Source organism: Zootoca vivipara, chromosome 1, assembly GCF_963506605.1.
Source record: "Zootoca vivipara chromosome 1, rZooViv1.1, whole genome shotgun sequence".
Taxonomy (NCBI): Eukaryota; Metazoa; Chordata; class Lepidosauria; order Squamata; family Lacertidae; genus Zootoca; species Zootoca vivipara.
Window position 1 is genome coordinate 11,874,472 of NC_083276.1, and position 18,471 is coordinate 11,892,942.

Consider the following 18,471-nt stretch of genomic DNA (forward strand, 5'->3'; position numbering starts at 1 on the left):
CTGAAGAAGTATCTGAAGAAGTGTGCATGCACACGAAAGCTCATACCAATGACAAACTTAGTTGGTCTCTAAGATGCTACTGGAAGGAATTTTTTAAAATTATTTTTTGTTTCAGCAACACATGAAGTGCATGATGTACTTGACATCATGCGCATCGCGCGTGACAACAGCTCCCGCCCCCATGTCGGGCGCAACTCAGCACTTGTACTGTCAATTGTCTGTTTGACCCCTCTAAGCCAGTCGGATGTGACAGAAGAAGGGAGAAAGAGCAGAGATGCATGTCAGACCAAGCAGCAGCATGACTTGCGCTGTTCAACAGTGGAACGGGCTCCCTCAGGAGTTTGTGGACTCTCCTTCCTTGGAGGGTTTTAAGCAGAGGTTGGATGGCTCTCTGCCATGGCTGCTTTAGTTGTGATTCCTGCATTGCAGCGGGTCGGAGTTGATGGTCCCTTCCAACTCTACAATTCTATGACTTCTGTTCTGCTGAAAAGGGTTGTACTGCTGCCCATCTGACGCAAGAGGGAGACAAAGACCCACCCACGAACTTACCAGTGGAAACCTCAGCAGAAAAGGGACATGTTATTTGGGAAATTCCACAGAAAGGAAACCTTAAATATTGAAAAGAAGTGATTGATGAAGTGGAGCTCGCTGTCTTTAGAGGGCTGGAGAACTTGGCTTTGTATGTCGTTGCCTGAGGTTTCATCCATGAATCAAAAAGCTGCTCTCTCACATTCTATTATTGGACGCACTGCGTGCTTTTTAGAGTGAAATTTGGGTAGAAATACTCTCCGTTGCAAGCAAAGTTTCCACCTTTGGAAGGTGGATACAGCTTGATGGAACAGCCCTTGCTGTTCCATGTAGAAGGTTCAATCCTCTACATTTCCAAGCAGGTGAAAGGCTCTTGCCTGAAATTCTGAAGAGCCTTGACCAATCAGAGTACAGTGGTGCCTCGCTAGATGAATTTAATTCGTTCCACAGGTCTTTTCTTATAACGAAAAATTCGTCTAGCGAATCCCATAGGAATGCATTGAATTTTTTTTTGAATTTTTTTTTGCCCATAGGAACGCATTAATTGAATTTCAATGCATTCCTATGGGAAACCGCGATTCACTAGACGAATTTTTCGTAAAACGCATTTGTCTAGGGAGGCAACCTCCGCTAGAAAAAACCTTTCGTTAAGCAGAAATTTCGTTAAGCAGGGCATTCGTTAAGCGAGGCACCACTGTAGACAATACACTTAGTTAGAAGAAAAGACAAGCAGAACCATCAACAGGATGGAGCAACTCCCCTATAGCGAAAGGTAACAACATTTAGCGCTTCTGCATTTATGGCAAGAAAGGGGAATATGATGAACATGTGTAAAATGATGCACAGTGCTGAAAAAATAGGTAGCGCCATCTCATAATGCGGAAACTACAACTAATCCAGAATGCGGCAACTAGACTGGTGACTGGGAGTGGCCGCCCAGACCATATAACACAGTTCCGAAAGGATCTTCACTGGCTCCCGGTACGCTTCTCAGCACAATTCAAAATGTTGGTGCTGAGCTTTAAAGCCCTAAACGGCCTTGTCCCAGTATACCTGAAGGAGCGTCTCCAGCCCCATCGTTCAGCACACACATGGATGTCCAGCTCCAAGGGCCTTCTGGCGGTCCCCTCACTGCAAGAAGTGAAGTTACAGGGAACCAGGCAGAGGGCTTTCTTGGCAGTGGTGACCACATTGTGAAACACCCTCCCATCAGATGTCAAGAAAATAAACAACTATCTGATTTTTAGAAGACATCTGAAGGCAGCCCTGTTTAGGGACGTTTTAATGTTTGATGATTTATTGTGCTTTTAATTCTGTTGGGAGCCACCCAGAGTGGCTGGGGAAACCCAGCCAGATGGGTGGGCTATAAATAATAAATTATTATTATTATTATTATTATTATTATTATTATTATTATTATTATTATTACTATCGTGGACACCTGATGAAGCTGAATGTTGGAGGACTCAGGACCAATGAAGAAATCACTTCATCACACAGTGCAGAGTTAAAGTACAGTGGTACCTTGGTTCTCAAACGCTTTGGTATTCAAACAACTTGGAACCCAAACACTGCAAACCCGAAAGTAAGTGTTCTAGTTTGAGAACTTTTTTCAGAGGCCGAATGTGCTCCGTTTTGAGAGTTACACTTTAGTTTCGAGTGCCACACTTCCGTTTTGAGTGTTACGCTGAGGTCTGTCTGTTTTTGCTATTTATTTTGCATCTTTTTTTGTTTTTGCGGCCCTTTTTGTTTTGTTTTTATAACTGCGTGGAACCCAGTTCAGCTACTGATTGAATGACTGTGTGAGTGCAGTACATTGTTCATTGCTTTCATTTTATGGACCCATGGTCTCATTAGATAGTAAAAATCATGTTAAATTGCTGTTTGAGGGGTTGTTTTTAGAAGTCTGGAACGGATTCATCCATTTTGCATTAGTTTTGATGGGAAAGCACGCCTTGGTTTTGGAACGCTTTGGTTTTGGAACGGACTTCTGGAACAGATTAAGTTTGAGAACCAAGGTAAAAACAACAAAGACAAAAACAAAGAATAACCACATATGGTTCATCTGTAGCCCTGTTTGACAAACGCCTCATGCCCTATTCTGGGTCAGGCCATTGGCCTGTCTAGCTCAGTATCGTCCACACTGACCGGCACAGGTTAGCATTCCCAGCCCTACCTAAAGATGCTGGAGATTGAACTTGCATTCAAAGCAGGAGCTCTATCCCTGAGCTGCAGCCCTTCTTAAAGACACTGGAATGGGTTCCCTAGCCTGTCCTCTCCTGTGTGCACAGAATGCAGAAAATAGTGTAATTGGCATGCAAGAGTGTGGCTCAACCTTGCTAGACTGGGGATTCAGAGCTTTATATTTTATGTCATATGTTCCTCCATAAATTACAATTCCTTATAACAGCTTAATCTTTTAGCCCCCCTCCCCTTAAAATGCCCCCCGACTATGGTTTATGTCTCTGTGAATAAGGCATTGTGAAGAATATTGTACATTATCTCCTGGAATGTCTCTATTTATAGGAGATAAGAACTAAATGGATTTCTCCTTTGTGCTCAGGCAAACAATACCTGCACTTTTCTTCCCTTAATGCCTAGATTGCCCTCCGCCCAACTCGGAATAAAAATAGAGAAAACATTATTTATGCTGTCATGCCGTTTTCTTGCTGGTCCCACAGAAGCTCATGCGTTTATTGGTATTCTGTAGACTGCAAAACAATTAAAGGCTTTTTGCTAGCAGTGAATGGTGTTGACTGTATACAAAACGCTTTTGTTTTCTGGGATGCTGCTCATTCGATATACTTGCTTGGGATCTGTTGCAGCGGGCAAAAATTCTGCCCTTTTGCGGACATGCTTTATTCTTATACAGTCGTACTTGGGTTGTCGAATGCCCTGGAACTCTTAAGTTTTGTCTCCCGAATGTTCCAGTTAGCGAACGTTCTTTAGGAACCTGAATGCCCGACAGGGCTTCTGTGGCTTCTGATTGGCTGCAGGAGCTTCCTGTAGCCAATCAGAAGCTGCAATTTGGTTTTGGAAGTTGAATGGACTTCCGGAACGGATTCCGTTTGACTTCCAAGGTACGACTGTATTGAAATCAGTGCAAGTGAAAAATGCCCAACTATGGTTGGCTTTGTATTATTATGAACATAATAAGAGCCTGCTAGATCCAGCCAATGGGCTTTCTTGTCCTGCCTCCTCTTCTTACAGTGGCCAACCAGATGCCCATGGGAAGCTTGCAAGCAAGACCTAAGTACATCAGCACTCTGCCAAATTCAAAGCCCAGCAGCTGGTTTACAGAGGCATAATTGCTCTGGTAGGCATTTTCGGAGCCGAAATTCAGGGCATCATCTTCCCAGATGCCATCTTCCCATTTTTTTATTGCGAGAGCGCGGCACAAAATACTACATGAACCGCTGCTGTCATTGCTCACAAAGAGCATACTCGTCGACTGTATTCCGCTCTGGTCAGACCTCACCTGGAGTCCTGTGTCCAGTTCTGGGCACCACAGTTCAAGAAGGATACTGACAAGCTGGAACGTGTCCAGAAGATGGCAACGAAAATTGTCAAAGGCCTGGAAATGATGCCTTATGAGGAACGGCTTAGGGAGCTGGGTATGTTTTGCCTGGAGAAGAGAAGGTTAAGGGGTGATATGATAGCCATGTTCAAATATATTAAAGGATGTCATATAGAGGAGGGAGAAAGGTTGTTTTCTGCTGCTCCAGAGAAGCGGACACGGAGCAATGGATTCAAGCTACAAGAAAGAAAATTCCACCTAAACATTAGGAAGAACTTCCTGACAGTAAGAGCTGTTCGACAGTGGAATTTGCTGCCAAGGAGTGTGGTGGAGTCTCCTTCTTTGGAGGTCTTTAAGCAGAGGCTTGACAGGCATATGTCAAGAATGCTTTGATGGTGTTTCCTGCTTGGCAGGGGGTTGGACTGGATGGCCCTTGTGGTCTCTTCCAACTCTAAGATTCTATGAATCTATGATTCTACTGACATCCATTGGTACCATTTTAGGCACCCGTGCACAACAACTCTGAAAGGTTAGTTGGGCTGAGAGACAGCATTGTGCCGAAAGGGACCCAGGGAATGACACGGCTGAGAGGATATTTCATCTCATTGCTCACAGGCCCACTCAAGATCCTACATATGAGCTCTAAATTGAACTTCCGTGCAGACTCCCTCTCTCTTTATTGATGTTCAGTATTGGGGAAGCTTTGCAAACATCCCACCTTTAACCTCCCCGCATCTGTACACGCATATTTCTCTATAGGTTTTAGATATTTCCTCTGACTCTGATGCTGTTGTTTGAAAGCCCGTTTGCATTTTTATCTCGGCGCAGCTTTGATCTAGCTGTCTGAGAGGTATGTGGAATACAAAGTAAATAGCTTAGTCCTATCAGTGAAGTTCAGGTAGGGCAAGAGGAAAATGGAACGGCTGAGAACTGTTTCCTAAGCATCGCTGCTCCTAATGAAACAGGATGGAATGTGTGTGTGTGTGTGTGTGTGTGTGTGTGTGTGTGTGTGTGTATATATATATATATATATATATATATATATATATATATATATATATATATATGAAAAGACCCCTTTACATGGACTATTTATGACATCACTCCTTTACCTACTTACCTGGCAGTAAGCCCCACGGAATCCAAGGAAGTCTGCTTTCATGTAGATATATATAGTCTGCTTAGTCTGGTTGTAAGTTGAAGTGTAGGTGGGTTCCCACAAGGCAGGACACAGTGATAACAGCAATAACTTTATTGAACTAACAGAACTGGACAACAGAGACAAAGCAACTGTTTATACACATTTCTGAAGGCCTGGGCCACTCCCACTCCCAACATGATTGGCTGTCTGAACTTCCAAGATGCGAATCGTGACTCAGAGTTTAAGGGCCAATGGCAGAGGCCCAAATGATGAAATGTTTTGTGATTGGATAGCATGTATCGAATCAGAACACGGGGGCTCAGAATCCTTAGTCCAGACTCAAGCTCAGGCAAACACAGAACACTGAATACATATCATAAGTCACTTTGTGTTGCCTTGGGCAAGATAAAAAAAAGGTAAAGGTAAAGGACTCCTGACAATTACTTTCAGTCACAGACAACTCTGGGGTTGCGGCGCTCATCTCGCTTTACAGGCTGAGGGAGCCGATGTTTGTCTGCAGACAGTTTTTCCGGGTCATGTGGCCAGCATGACTAAACTGCTTCTGGCATAACGGAACACAGAAACCAGAGCAGTGCAAGGAAATGCCGTTTACCTTCCCGCCGGAGCGGTGCCTATTTATCTACTTGCACTTTGACATGCTTTCAAACTGCTAGGTGGGTAGGAGCTGGGACCGAGCAACGGGAGCTCACCCCGTCACGGGGGTTCAAACCGCCGACCTTCTGATTGGCAAGATCTAGGCTCTGTGGTTTAACCCACAGCACCACCCATGTCCCACCAGAACAAGATAAAGCAACTAACAAATTATTTATGTATTGAATTTATATTCCACCCCATACCCAGAGGTCTCTGGGCAGCTCACAAAACAATATTCATCCTAATAATATAGTGTTGCACTATAAGATCATAGAAGCAAAGAATCATAGAGTTGGAAGGGACCCCAAGTGTCATCAATCAAACCCCCTGCAATGCAGGAATCACAGCTACAGAATTCCTGGCAGATGGCCATCCAACCTCTGTTTAAAACCTCTGCATTAAAAGAGCTAGCAGTGCAACCCTATGTCTACTCAGAAGTGAGTCCTACTGAATCCAGTGGGGCTTACTCCCAGGTAAGTAGGGTTAGAATTGCAATCCAAAACAACAATGGTCCAGTTCTGTGCATATATCTACTCAGAAACAAATCCCACTGAGCTCAACGTATTTCCCTAACACAATGCATGTTTGTATGTTATTTTCACCAGTTGTTTGGTTGGAGAATGGCAGTGCAAGATTCAGAGAAAGGCGGATTTGAAAGATAGCTCCTTTTCAGCTTGGAGTTTGGCCAGAGAAGTGCAAATTAGGTAGTTTCTCATTAAAATGCAAACAAAAGTGAATTTCTCCCCCAACCCCCAACTGTGAATTAACGCTAAAGGGATTCGTTTCTGGAGAATTCTCCACTGTGGGCTCTGTTGGAGAGCTTTTATTCGACAGGTTTCATTGATAGCAAAGTAAATGGTGTTGCCCGCCTGGAAGGATATAAATATCCTGGAAGTTTATGTGTGATTTTTTCAGGCTGCTGAGCTGGCGAGAAATGAATTGATAGTACACAAGAGAAGAGGGGAAAAACAGATAATGAATGGTAATGGAATGTGGTCTGCATTTATGGATTATGTCATGAACTAAATAGAAATGAGAATTTTATGTATGTAAGGTTTATATATTATTAAATTGGGATATGCATGTTGGGGGATGCATTCAGCAGCAATGATTAGTATTATGGGGTTTTGGTTTGGATTTTATGGAGTTACAGTGTTGACAAGTGGACTCCGTATGAGAGTTTTGAAATAAAATTAAAAATGACAGCAGTAGCAAAGCCCTTTGACATTGCTCCCACGATAATGGAGGGAAATAATGCCAGGAATGTGCCTGTTATTTAAAATTTAAACTCCACAGTTATCTTCAGGATTGATAAAGAGGGCACAAATTTTGGGTTTCTACAGCTGCAGTTTCCCCAAACTTCTCCTCCTGCTACCTTTATACCAGAGCTGGGTGATCTATCTCAGTCTGAGGGCCACTTTGTCTCATGGGCAACTTTCCAGGGGCCACATACCAATACTGGGCAGGGCCAGTGGAAAAGTAGCTGGAGGAGCAGGTGTGGCTTGGGCTGTTGTTCAATAGTTCACATTCCAGCCACTGTCCTCCACCCCGGCAAGGAGGAAGCACTTCACTTCCACAGTCCAAGGAACACATTTCAGCTCGGCAAAAGCACTTGAAGAGGATGAAGAGCAACTGTGGAGGTGAGGGGTTTGGGGAGAATCCTGGCGGTTTGGCAGACAGGGCTGGAGGGTTATATTTAGTTTCTGGGCCTGAGGTTCCTCATATCTGATTTGCAGGTTCAAAGCAGGGAGAGCAGAAATGTGCTTCCGCCAGCATAGACAATAAATAATGTTGGGAGTCCTACAGCGTCTGGTTCAAGCTTGGTCCAAAGCCTGTCAGATAAATGATGTCATAGCATACAACCCTACAAGTTAGGTTTATATTTTTTAAAAAATCTGTCCTGAATCTTCCAATGTTTGGCTTTGTTGTATGTCCCTGAGATCTACTCCTATGAGAGAGGAAGAACAATTTCCGTCTATCCACTTTCTCTATGCAACGCATAAACTGATGAAATGGGATGGATGAGAACTGGAGTCCCAACAGCATCATGGGATAGCTCATTCAATAGAACACGATACTTTTAATCTCAGGGTCATGGGTTCAAGTCCCACGTTGGGCAAAACTTTTCTGTAGTGCAGAGGGTTGGAATAGATGACCCTCGGGGTCTCTTCCAACTCTACCATTCTACGATTCATCTATGGGTGGCCAAAGGTTCTTTGCCCTGCCTTGAGGTGAGGGATCATAGCCCACTGGCTGAGCACACACAGAAGGGCTCAGGTGTGGTCTCTAGCTTGGACAGGTAGGGTCAGGGAGCTAGTGATAGGGAAAAGATTTCTCTCTGCCTGAGATGCCACCAGAGCTGAGAATGCTGTATTTGATGGACAGATAGTCATATATGACAGCTTCCCACGTCCCATTTCAGTGGCCTGGTGGACCTAAATTGCACACCTGGCTCGTGATCGCTTTAGAACTTTGAAAAACACGTTTATTTCATTGATAGAAAATGAAACAAGAACAACAATTATGGCTGGGGTATCAATCCCAAGCGACGTCTCCATGCATCCTCTGTCTGGAATAAAGAGGAATGAGAAATTATACATGAATAGATGAATAATAGATAGTTCTTACCAAAATTTATTAAGATGTATTTCCATCCGCCCAGATTATTTTTGGGTGGGTGGGTGGGAGATGTTTTATACTTAAATATATGGCAAACCCATACAAGTGCTTCATCAATATGAATGACTAATTAAACCTTAATTCAAAGTCAAGCCTTGTCTTTATTTGCTTTGGGGGAGATGATACATAAGAAAAATTGTTTTCATTTCATGCAGTGGTGACGGATAGCATGGGATAGGATGATTAGTGCTTTAGAATGGGATTCTTTTGGAAGAGCCTTGATTTAGAGTAGCCTTCCCCATCTTGTTGCCTTGGTAAGAGCTGTTTGGCAGTGGAATGGTCTTCCTCAGAGAGTGGTGGACTCTCCATTGGAGGTTTTCAAGCAGTGGTTGGATGGCCACCTGGGGTGGGTGTTTTAGTTGAGATTCCTGCATCACAGGGGTTTGCACTAGACGAATTTTGGGATCCCTTCTAACTCTACAGTTCTATGATTCTGTAAGTCCCATCAGCCCCGGTCAGCATGTTCTGTCATTGGGGATGATGGGAGTTTTGGTCCCAAAGATCTGGAAGGTACTAAGTTGTGGAAGGCTGGTTCAGAAGAGCGGCTGTCTTCCTGAAACTGTTGAGTACTGAGAAAGGAACCCTGCCCATCTGACTGATCCTTTTATTTTTTGAGCCCTAATTTGTTGGCGATTTGTTACATGGGAGGGTGTTAATTATGGTGCAGGCACGATGGGGCAGTGCCAACGAGGTGTCACCTTGATGGAGTGGCACCAAAGGGATTTTATCCTCTGTTGTCTCCCCTTCTGGGTTTCCATGGGGTGATGAAGAACTGCACTCATATGAACACTGCAGGCAGATGGAGGAAAGAAGCCCGAATGAGAGGCAGGGAAGTGGAAATTTCCCAGGGTGAAATACTAGGAGAAGAAAGGAAATCTCCCAGATGAGAGCTAGGAAGGTCTGTCATTTTCTGGGCTGCTGGTGGTTAAGAGCTACTTTTGCACAGAGAGAAGATTATTCAGTTTCCATACTTCAGATTCACTGATTTCTGTGGGATGGAACACTGGGGCAGACAAGTCACAACAGTTCCTAGAGTGTCCACTAACAGGAACTCACCTGGAGGGACACCTGACTACAGGTCAGTTCCTGTTCCCTCAGACATGCAAATGAGTTGGATTAGACAAAAGCCCTAGCCTGCAATCACTCTCTCTCTTAGCTACTTCCTCCCTCGATGAGGACACATCTCCAGAGAATCTCCAGTTAGCATGGTTCTCACTCTAGGCCTGCAGCCAAGAGTGAGACCAAATGGAGTCTTACTTTACTAAGTAGTCTCTAGATGTATATATACATGTAACTTTTCTAAGCAAGCCTGCCTTTCTGAGATTATGCTGTAACTCAGGATGAAACTGTAAGTAAACTCTATCTTATTTTATAAACACTGTGTTGTGTATTTCTTTTAAGAGGGACAAAGGGGACCTTTGCCAGGAAGTGTAATATTGAACTATAAAGTGTAATATTGTTATAGAGATTCTAGCGAATCTAACGCACATGCTTTGCTGCGCACAAAAGGGGAATGTCACTCTGCTGATATTGGAAGCTTGCTAACACAAGCTTGGATAGGATCTATCTAATAATATATCCTAATCCACATCCCTAACATTCCCATAAAGGGTTATGGGCCCAGGACTGCGTATTTTTGTGTATTTTTGAAGGATTGCTTTGGATTGTGATTTTGAACTGAGTAGGATTTTTTCAGTTAGAACTTCCTGGTGAGCACATGGTCTATTGTTCTCCAGTGTGCCTAGGGGATTAGCTACCCCTCCCCTCCCTCAGAGTTTACAGCACTGAGAACTCAGAGGCAGTGAAGATTATTTTGCATTTTGAGATATTTTTAGAGATTTTGATTTTGGAATTTTTGGCAAATTTTTGAATTTTGAGAAATTTTTAGAATTTTGAGATTCCAAGATGGCTTTTGCAGATTTTGATAGTGGAGTTAAGCCAGGATTCATGGCTCTAGATGATGACAATTATGTATTTTGGAAACAACGCCTGATAGCATTTTTAGATGCAAGGAATGTTTTGGATGCCATTGAAAAATCCTATGCCTACTGGCGAAACAGAAGAGGATTTAGCAAAGATAGCAACTTGGAAACGCATGAACAGCGAGGCGAGACACATAATTTTGAGTGGACTTCGCAATAAGCATCTAACGTCAATTAATAGCAGAGATGATGCAGCGCAAATCTTAAAGGATATTGAGCGCAAGTATGGAGCATCTACAAAGAATGAATCCCGCCCCTTTCCACCAAAAGGCGAAAAGAAGGGGGGTCGTGGGCGTGCAATGATATTGCAAGAAAGAAATGTAGCTTTCCAGAGCTGTGAAGGAAAGCGCAATAAGTGGCTTCTGGACAGTGCAGCAAGCAGCCATTTCTGTTATAAAAGGGAATATTTCAATGAAATAGACAATAATAAACAGTCTGAGATTGAAATTGCTGATGGAAATGTTATAAAGTCAATAGGTGCAGGATCTTTGAACTTGAATTTCAAAGTGAACAATGAGTCTTTTGATACTACAGTGAGTAATGTTAAGTATGCACCAAAGCTGAACTGTAATCTAATAAGTGTGTCTAGTTTGGACAAGAAAGGTTTTGAAATTATATTTAAAAATGGACAATGCAATGTGATAAAAGATGGTGAAGTGTTTATTCAAGCCAAACTAATCAATGATGTGTATGAGATTGATATTTCAGAGAATGAGTCTGCAAGGGTTGCACAACCCAGCAGAAAGGATCAACCAGATCTGGAACTCTGGCACAAAAGGCTTGGACACAGGGATACCAACCTTATCCTGAAAATGCAGAAGGAAAATCTGGTAAAAGGTCTACAGGTAAAGAATTGCAGTACACCAATGCCAAACTGTACAACTTGCATAACTGAAAAGGCAGTCAAGCCTTCCTTCCCACGTTGTACAGAGAAGAGAAGCACAAAAGTCATGGACACTGTTCATACTGACCTATGTGGTCCGCTGAATGTACCTTCCCTAGGAAACAATAAGTACATTCTGATATTTATAGATGACTTCTCAAGATATTGTGTTGGATATTTTCTAGAAGAAAAGAGTCAGACACCGGAATTGTTCAAACTGTACTTAAACATGGTGAAGAACAAATTCCAGAGAGCTCCTTCCACCTTAATTTCGGATAATGGTGGAGAGTTTTGCTCACGGCAGATGAAGGCTATCATGGCACAAGAAGGCATAGCACATGTAACTACAGTTGCTTACACGCCTCAACAGAACTCCATTGCTGAGAGAAAGTTTAGGTCTATTATGGAGATGACAAGGTGCATGTTAAAAGAGGCCAACTTGTCACAGAAGCTATGGGGTGAAGCGGCGAATACGGCGATTTATTTGCAAAACAGATTGCCTACAAAGGGTGCAGAACGCACACCATTTGAACTTTGGCACGGGAGAGTCCCAAGTCTGCAGCACATACGTGTGTTTGGAAGTGTCTGTTATTACCACGTGCCCAAAGAGCGCAGACACAAGCTTGACTCCAGAGCAAAAGCAGGTATCCTGGTTGGATATGCTCCTGGAGGAAAGGGATATAGAGTTCTAGATCCAAAGAGTGGCAGAGTAGACCCATACCATGTGGTTCATTTTGATGAACAGGGAAAGTTTGATACAAAGAACACAGTTATTGACTGTTCTAGAGAGTCACCAGATGAAGAGTTTATAAGTTTTCCTTTAGCACAAGGAACTAATATACCTTCTAGTGTCACAACACCCCCTACAGGCGACACCCCAGAAGACGCAGAGGTCCAGACCCCTGGCGGCACCAGAGACGAAGAGGAGGAGCTGTACGTGGACATGCCAGCGTTGGAGGAGGATGAGGATGCTGATGCGGTTGTACAACCAGAGGTCAGATGCTCATCCAGAACCAACAAGGGCGTTCCGCCACTACGACTGTCCTACTTTGCAGGGTCGGCGTCTCCACCAGAACCTTCCACTTGGGAAGAGGTAAAGCAGATGCCAGCCACCGAAGCCAGTCTCTGGAGGAAAGCCGCGCAGGAGGAGATTGACGCACTGCACAAGAACAAGACCTGGACACTCACAGAATTACCTGCTGGTAAGAAAGCAATTGGGAGCAAATGGGTGTTCAAGGTTAAAAGGGGTTCAGAAGGGGAGGTGCAACGTTACAAAGCAAGACTAGTGGCACAAGGTTTTTCACAGCAATATGGCCACGACTATGACCAAGTCTTTGCTCCGACAGTAAGATACAGTAGCGTAAGATTACTTTTAAGCATCGCAGCATCTAAAGGGATGGAGGTGAAACACATCGATATAGCTACTGCGTTTTTGCATGGGGAAATTTCTGAAGAAATTTACATGAAGCAGCCTAAAGGTTTTATAAAGCCAAATGAGGCACATTTGGTTTGCAAGCTTCAAAAGGGACTGTATGGTTTAAAACAAGCAGCCAGAGCCTGGAACTTGAAATTGCATGGAATGCTGGTGAAACTTGGGTACAAGCTGACAAGTGTTTGTACACTAAGCAGAGTAATGGACAATTTTCTTATATTCTTGCCTTCGTTGACGACCTTTTAATCGCAACGTCAAATGACAGGGATTATAAAAATGTAGTCCAGCACCTCAACAAGGAAGTGCAAGTGAAGGAATTAGGACCAGTTGAGTATTACCTTGGGATTCAAGTGGAAAGAGAACAGGATGGTTCATTTCTACTTAATCAGAAGCAAAAGATAATTGAACTGTTGGAGAGTATGCAATTGCAGGATGCAAAACCCGTCGACACCCCGATGGCTACAGACTTCTTAAAGAACCAAGAGGATTCGAAGCTGCTGCCAAACAACACAGAGTATCGTTCAGCGATTGGTAAACTTTTGTATTTAGTTACCACATGCAGACCTGATTTAGCCAATGCAGTAGGGATTCTCAGCAGGAAAGTGAGTAGTCCCACTGAGCATGATTGGGTTGGTGTGAAGAGGGTGGTTCAATATCTTAAGGGTACAATGGATTGTAAATTAAAGTTACCAGCTGTCAGTGACCCTAAGCTCATTGGGTACACTGATGCTGACTGGGCGGGTGATAATTCTGATTATAAATCCACAAGCGGGCATGTCTTTATGTATGGGGGCGGAGCTATCACATGGGGCAGTTATAAACAGAAATGTATAGCTTTATCGTCTACAGAATCGGAATATGTTGCGGCTACAGAAGCGTGCAGAGAGATTTCCTGGCTGGACCAACTCCTAACAGACTTTGGCGTGGAGAGAAAGGAACCTATAAGCCTGCTGGAGGACAACCAAAGCTGTCTAAAGCTGGCGCAGAATGAGAAGTTCCTAGCACGCTCAAAACACATTGGGGTCAGGTACCACTACGTTCGCCAGATGATACAAGATGGACTTGTCGAACTGTCGTACTGCTGCACATCGGAGATGACAGCAGACATCCTGACAAAACCCCTGCCAAGACAGAGTTTCCAGAACCTGCGTGTCAAGCTGGGACTCTTGGGTGGTTGAATAAAGTTGCTTATGTTTTGTTTTGTATGTAATGAATGTTGTGAATTGCCTGAGAAGGGGTTTGTGGGATGGAACACTGGGGCAGACAAGTCACAACAGTTCCTAGAGTGTCCACTAACAGGAACTCACCTGGAGGGACACCTGACTACAGGTCAGTTCCTGTTCCCTCAGACATGCAAATGAGTTGGATTAGACAAAAGCCCTAGCCTGCAATCACTCTCTCTCTTAGCTACTTCCTCCCTCGATGAGGACACATCTCCAGAGAATCTCCAGTTAGCATGGTTCTCACTCTAGGCCTGCAGCCAAGAGTGAGACCAAATGGAGTCTTACTTTACTAAGTAGTCTCTAGATGTATATATACTTGTAACTTTTCTAAGCAAGCCTGCCTTTCTGAGATTATGCTGTAACTCAGGATGAAACTGTAAGTAAACTCTATCTTATTTTATAAACACTGTGTTGTGTATTTCTTTTAAGAGGGACAAAGGGGACCTTTGCCAGGAAGTGTAATATTGAACTATAAAGTGTAATATTGTTATAGAGATTCTAGCGAATCTAACGCACATGCTTTGCTGCGCACAAAAGGGGAATGTCACTCTGCTGATATTGGAAGCTTGCTAACACAAGCTTGGATAGGATCTATCTAATAATATATCCTAATCCACATCCCTAACATTCCCATAATTTCTCCCTCCTTATTTCTTTTTTCGATTCTGGCTATTGCATATGTTTTACAGTTGTACCTGACATAAGTAGGTAATCACTTACATTACGAGACTCTGTGTTTTATTATGCATTTCTTATTATTATAGTTTTATGTATATACTAGTATCATGAAGCCCGTTAAAATAACAGGTGCTAGAGCAGACCTGTTGCTCTAGCAACCTCGGGGACATGCGCAGAGCTGATGAAGCGGTGGGTCTGCGCTCCAAGTCCCAACGGATAGAACTGACCCGATGGGGTGGGAGTTAGGAGAAGGCCTCGCTTTCTTTCCTCCTCCACCGAGGCCAGCAAGCGGCCCTACGAATTCCCTTCCCGGACCTCCTACCTCAGCCCGACTCGAGCGCTGCAGCGGCCTGCCTACCTCATTCTCTCTCCCGCCGGTGTCGCTCCTTGCGCGGATGAGCCGGGCCCGCCTCTCCTGTCAGGGCCTACAAAGAAGCAGCAGCAGCGCCCGGCAAAAGGGAGCGGGCGGTCCTCGTGCCCGCCTCGCCGCCTCAGCCTGGCTTGTCTCCCTGCCGGGCCGAGTGGGCTCCAAGCTCCCCTCTCCAAAGTGTCTCTGCGCTCCAAGTTCCAACAGCTGTCCGTGGGGCACATGCGCAGTAGCGCAGTCCCACGGACACAGGGACTGGACGCAGAGACACTTGGATATTATTATATAGGATCTGCTTTATTTTTATTTTGCATTGTATAGATATCAAGCTATGTATGGACGTCTATTGCTGATTATGTTCCATGTCGTAAACTGCCTGGTGGTCTTTTTTTAATATATCTAAAGGGCTGTCTATAAACTGTTTAAAACATTCAATAAATACTTAATATAACTGATAAGCTAAAAACCAGATTAAAAAACACATGTCAACATTTTACATGTCTGGATAAGCTCGCCTGAGCAAAATTGTTTTTTAGCAGGTGCTGCAAAGAGTACAGGGAAGTTGCCTGCCTGATATCAATCAGCAGGGAGTTCCAAACGGTGGAAGTAAAATTGAAGGGGAAGTTCTTAGAATGCCAGTTTTCCTAGTATAGGATTGGATGAAACACTTTTTTTTGGGGGGGAGGGCACCCTAAATGGCTTTTCTGTGCGCTCTGGTTTCCATCACGGTGTTCTGTTGCACCAGAAGCGGTTTTCTCATGCTGGCCACATGACCTAGAAAGCTGTCTGTGGACAAACGCCGGCTCCCTCGGCCTGAAAGCGAGATGAGTGCCTCAACCTCATAGTTGCCTTTGACCAGTGCTTTTTTTGTGGGAGGACGCAGGGCTACGCATACCCCTAAACATTTTGTGAATCTAACGGGAGAAGAAACTAAAAATGTTAAAAAAAGTAGTTTCTTCTCTAGCACAGTGAATTGTCAGTTCCGTTGCTACCCCCAATGGTGGCCTCATTTCCTGTCATGGTGTTTCCTGAGCTTCAGACGGAAGGGAGCATTTAATGAGAGTACCCCTAAACATTTTTTTAAAAAGAAAAAAAAGCATTGTGTTTGACTAGACTTAACCGTCCCAGGGGTCCTTTACCTTTACGCATAGCTGCCAAGTCTCCTGTTTTTCGCGGGAACCCCCCGGATTTTAATCCATTTCCCGCTGTTCTCCCGAATGGAAAAAAACCCCGGAAATCCCCCTGGATTTCCTACCTGCCAGAGGCTCCATTTTGGGTGCCGGCGCCGCCCGATTTCTGGTGCCCAGACATGGGTAGTGCAGCACCGGAAGTCGCTTCTACATGCGTAGAAGCGACTTCCGGTGCCGCGCTACCCATGTCTGGGCACCGGAAATCAGGCGGTGCCGGCACCGGAAGTTGCTTCTATGCAATTCTGGTGCCATGCCGCTGCTGATCCCGGATTTTTAAGCAGGAGATTTGGCAGCTATGCCTTTACGTTTTTTACCTTGCAATGCCCATGGGTTCAGTGGTGTTTTTGAGGTCTTCCTTTTGTTGCCCATGAAACATCTGGGCAAAAAGTCCATGACATAATGAAGTTAGTTACATTTTTTCTTCCTTGAAAAGTACATAGAGCTAGAGGAGGAAGTTGGATGAGTGGCTAGAGGGGATGGTGGGCATTCGCTCAAAAATCCAAATGTGCCCACAGGCTCAAAATGGTTTGTTATTAAGGATTGTTGCACAAGACTTCCCAATCGACTTTAGTTGTGCAGCCGGAATTTGTTGCTATGTGATTGAATCCCCCAAACAGTGACAGCCTGAAAGTACCAGTGCGAGACAAATTTTTTGGTTCCAGTCTCCACAGTTTAGTCTTACTGATGAAAAGGGTTGGTGGATTGATAAGACTGTTTAATTATTCAGTGATTTAAATGAGATAGGCAAAAGGATCTTTTTTTATTGATTTCCATATAAAAGTTATGAAACCCAATATAATATAGGAACACAGACAAATTAGTAGGCTGTTAAAAAACATGAGTGAATCATGGTTTTATTAAAGCGGCAAGATAACAGGCTGCAACCCATCTGAAAATAAAAGGTCAAAGAAAAAAAAATCAGCCTACAGCGCATTAATGGACTAGGGAATGGGGCTTCGCTAATAACTCCCAAGCATAAAAATTTATATTTTTCAACATAGCAATCATTTCTTTTACCCTATTGGGTGTTTTAAAAGTGCTCTTGTGTATATAATATTAATTTCGCCATAAAATAAGGGGCAGTAATTCAGTAGAGCAGCCCATGTGAGCTATTAAGTTTAAAAGAACCATGCGAAGTATTTGTGGTTATGGTCTTTCTGCAATTCAGGGTATGGCGAAAATGCAATCCACTTAGGGCACATCCAGAAATGTTTGTCTTTTCAAAAAGAGGGCCTCCTGCAGCTACTATCACATCAGAAGGTCCATCAAGGGAAGTAATAGTACCACCAGGGCCGGTGCTAGGGTTTTTTGCGCCCTAGGCGAGATCCCCTTCTGGCGCCCCCCCCCCAAAAAATTTCCCAGAGTTGTTGACATTTTTTTTTAGAAAAAATAAAAGTGGAATAAAATAAATAAATAAATAAATAATAAAAATAGAAAATAGAAAAAATAAAAAGTAGAAAAAAATTAAAATTAAAACTATAAAGAGAGTTCCTTGGTTGTTGGTGAGGGGAAGGGGTAAAAAGCTGTCTCAGCTAGTGGCCTTCCCTGTTTCTGACGCGGCCTTCCCCTGCTTCCTCTGGAATCTGCTGGAGGGGTAGGCCCAACTCGAGTGAGCGAGCAGAGAGGGCGCCTCCAGGGCTGTCCCTAGGCCCGGGCTGTGTGGCGCAAGGTGCCAGGGCGCCTGGCCATCAGGGGCGCAGAAGGGGCACCGAACTCAGCGGAGGCAGTCCCAGGCTCCCGCTCCCCGCACGAAGCTCCAGAGGCGCACGGGGACCTGCTATCACAGTTGCTTCCCAGAGCCTCACCCGTGGTCCCATCACCTCTGTTTAGGAAGGGAATCTGCAAAAGAGGAATTAATGGCTGCTATGTCCCACTGCCATGCGTGCACTCAGTAATCTCCCAGTTGGGTAATCGGGGTGTGTCCAGAGACCTTGGAATGGTTCTGAATTAAAACTCTGCAAATTTGGAGCATCTTTGAATCCTCCAACTTTACAGTATGTGTTTGTGTGTGTATCTCACGTATTCCACAAAGTTAACTTCATATACAGTTCAGGCTTGACCACTCCTGCAGGCGGGGAACTGGAATAGATGAACTGCATTTTAAATAGTCTTCCCGCAGATGATGAAGGTGGCGGCAGCAGCAGCAGCGGCGGTTGTGGCCTCCCTACCTGAACAAGCAGAAATACATCTTGATTGC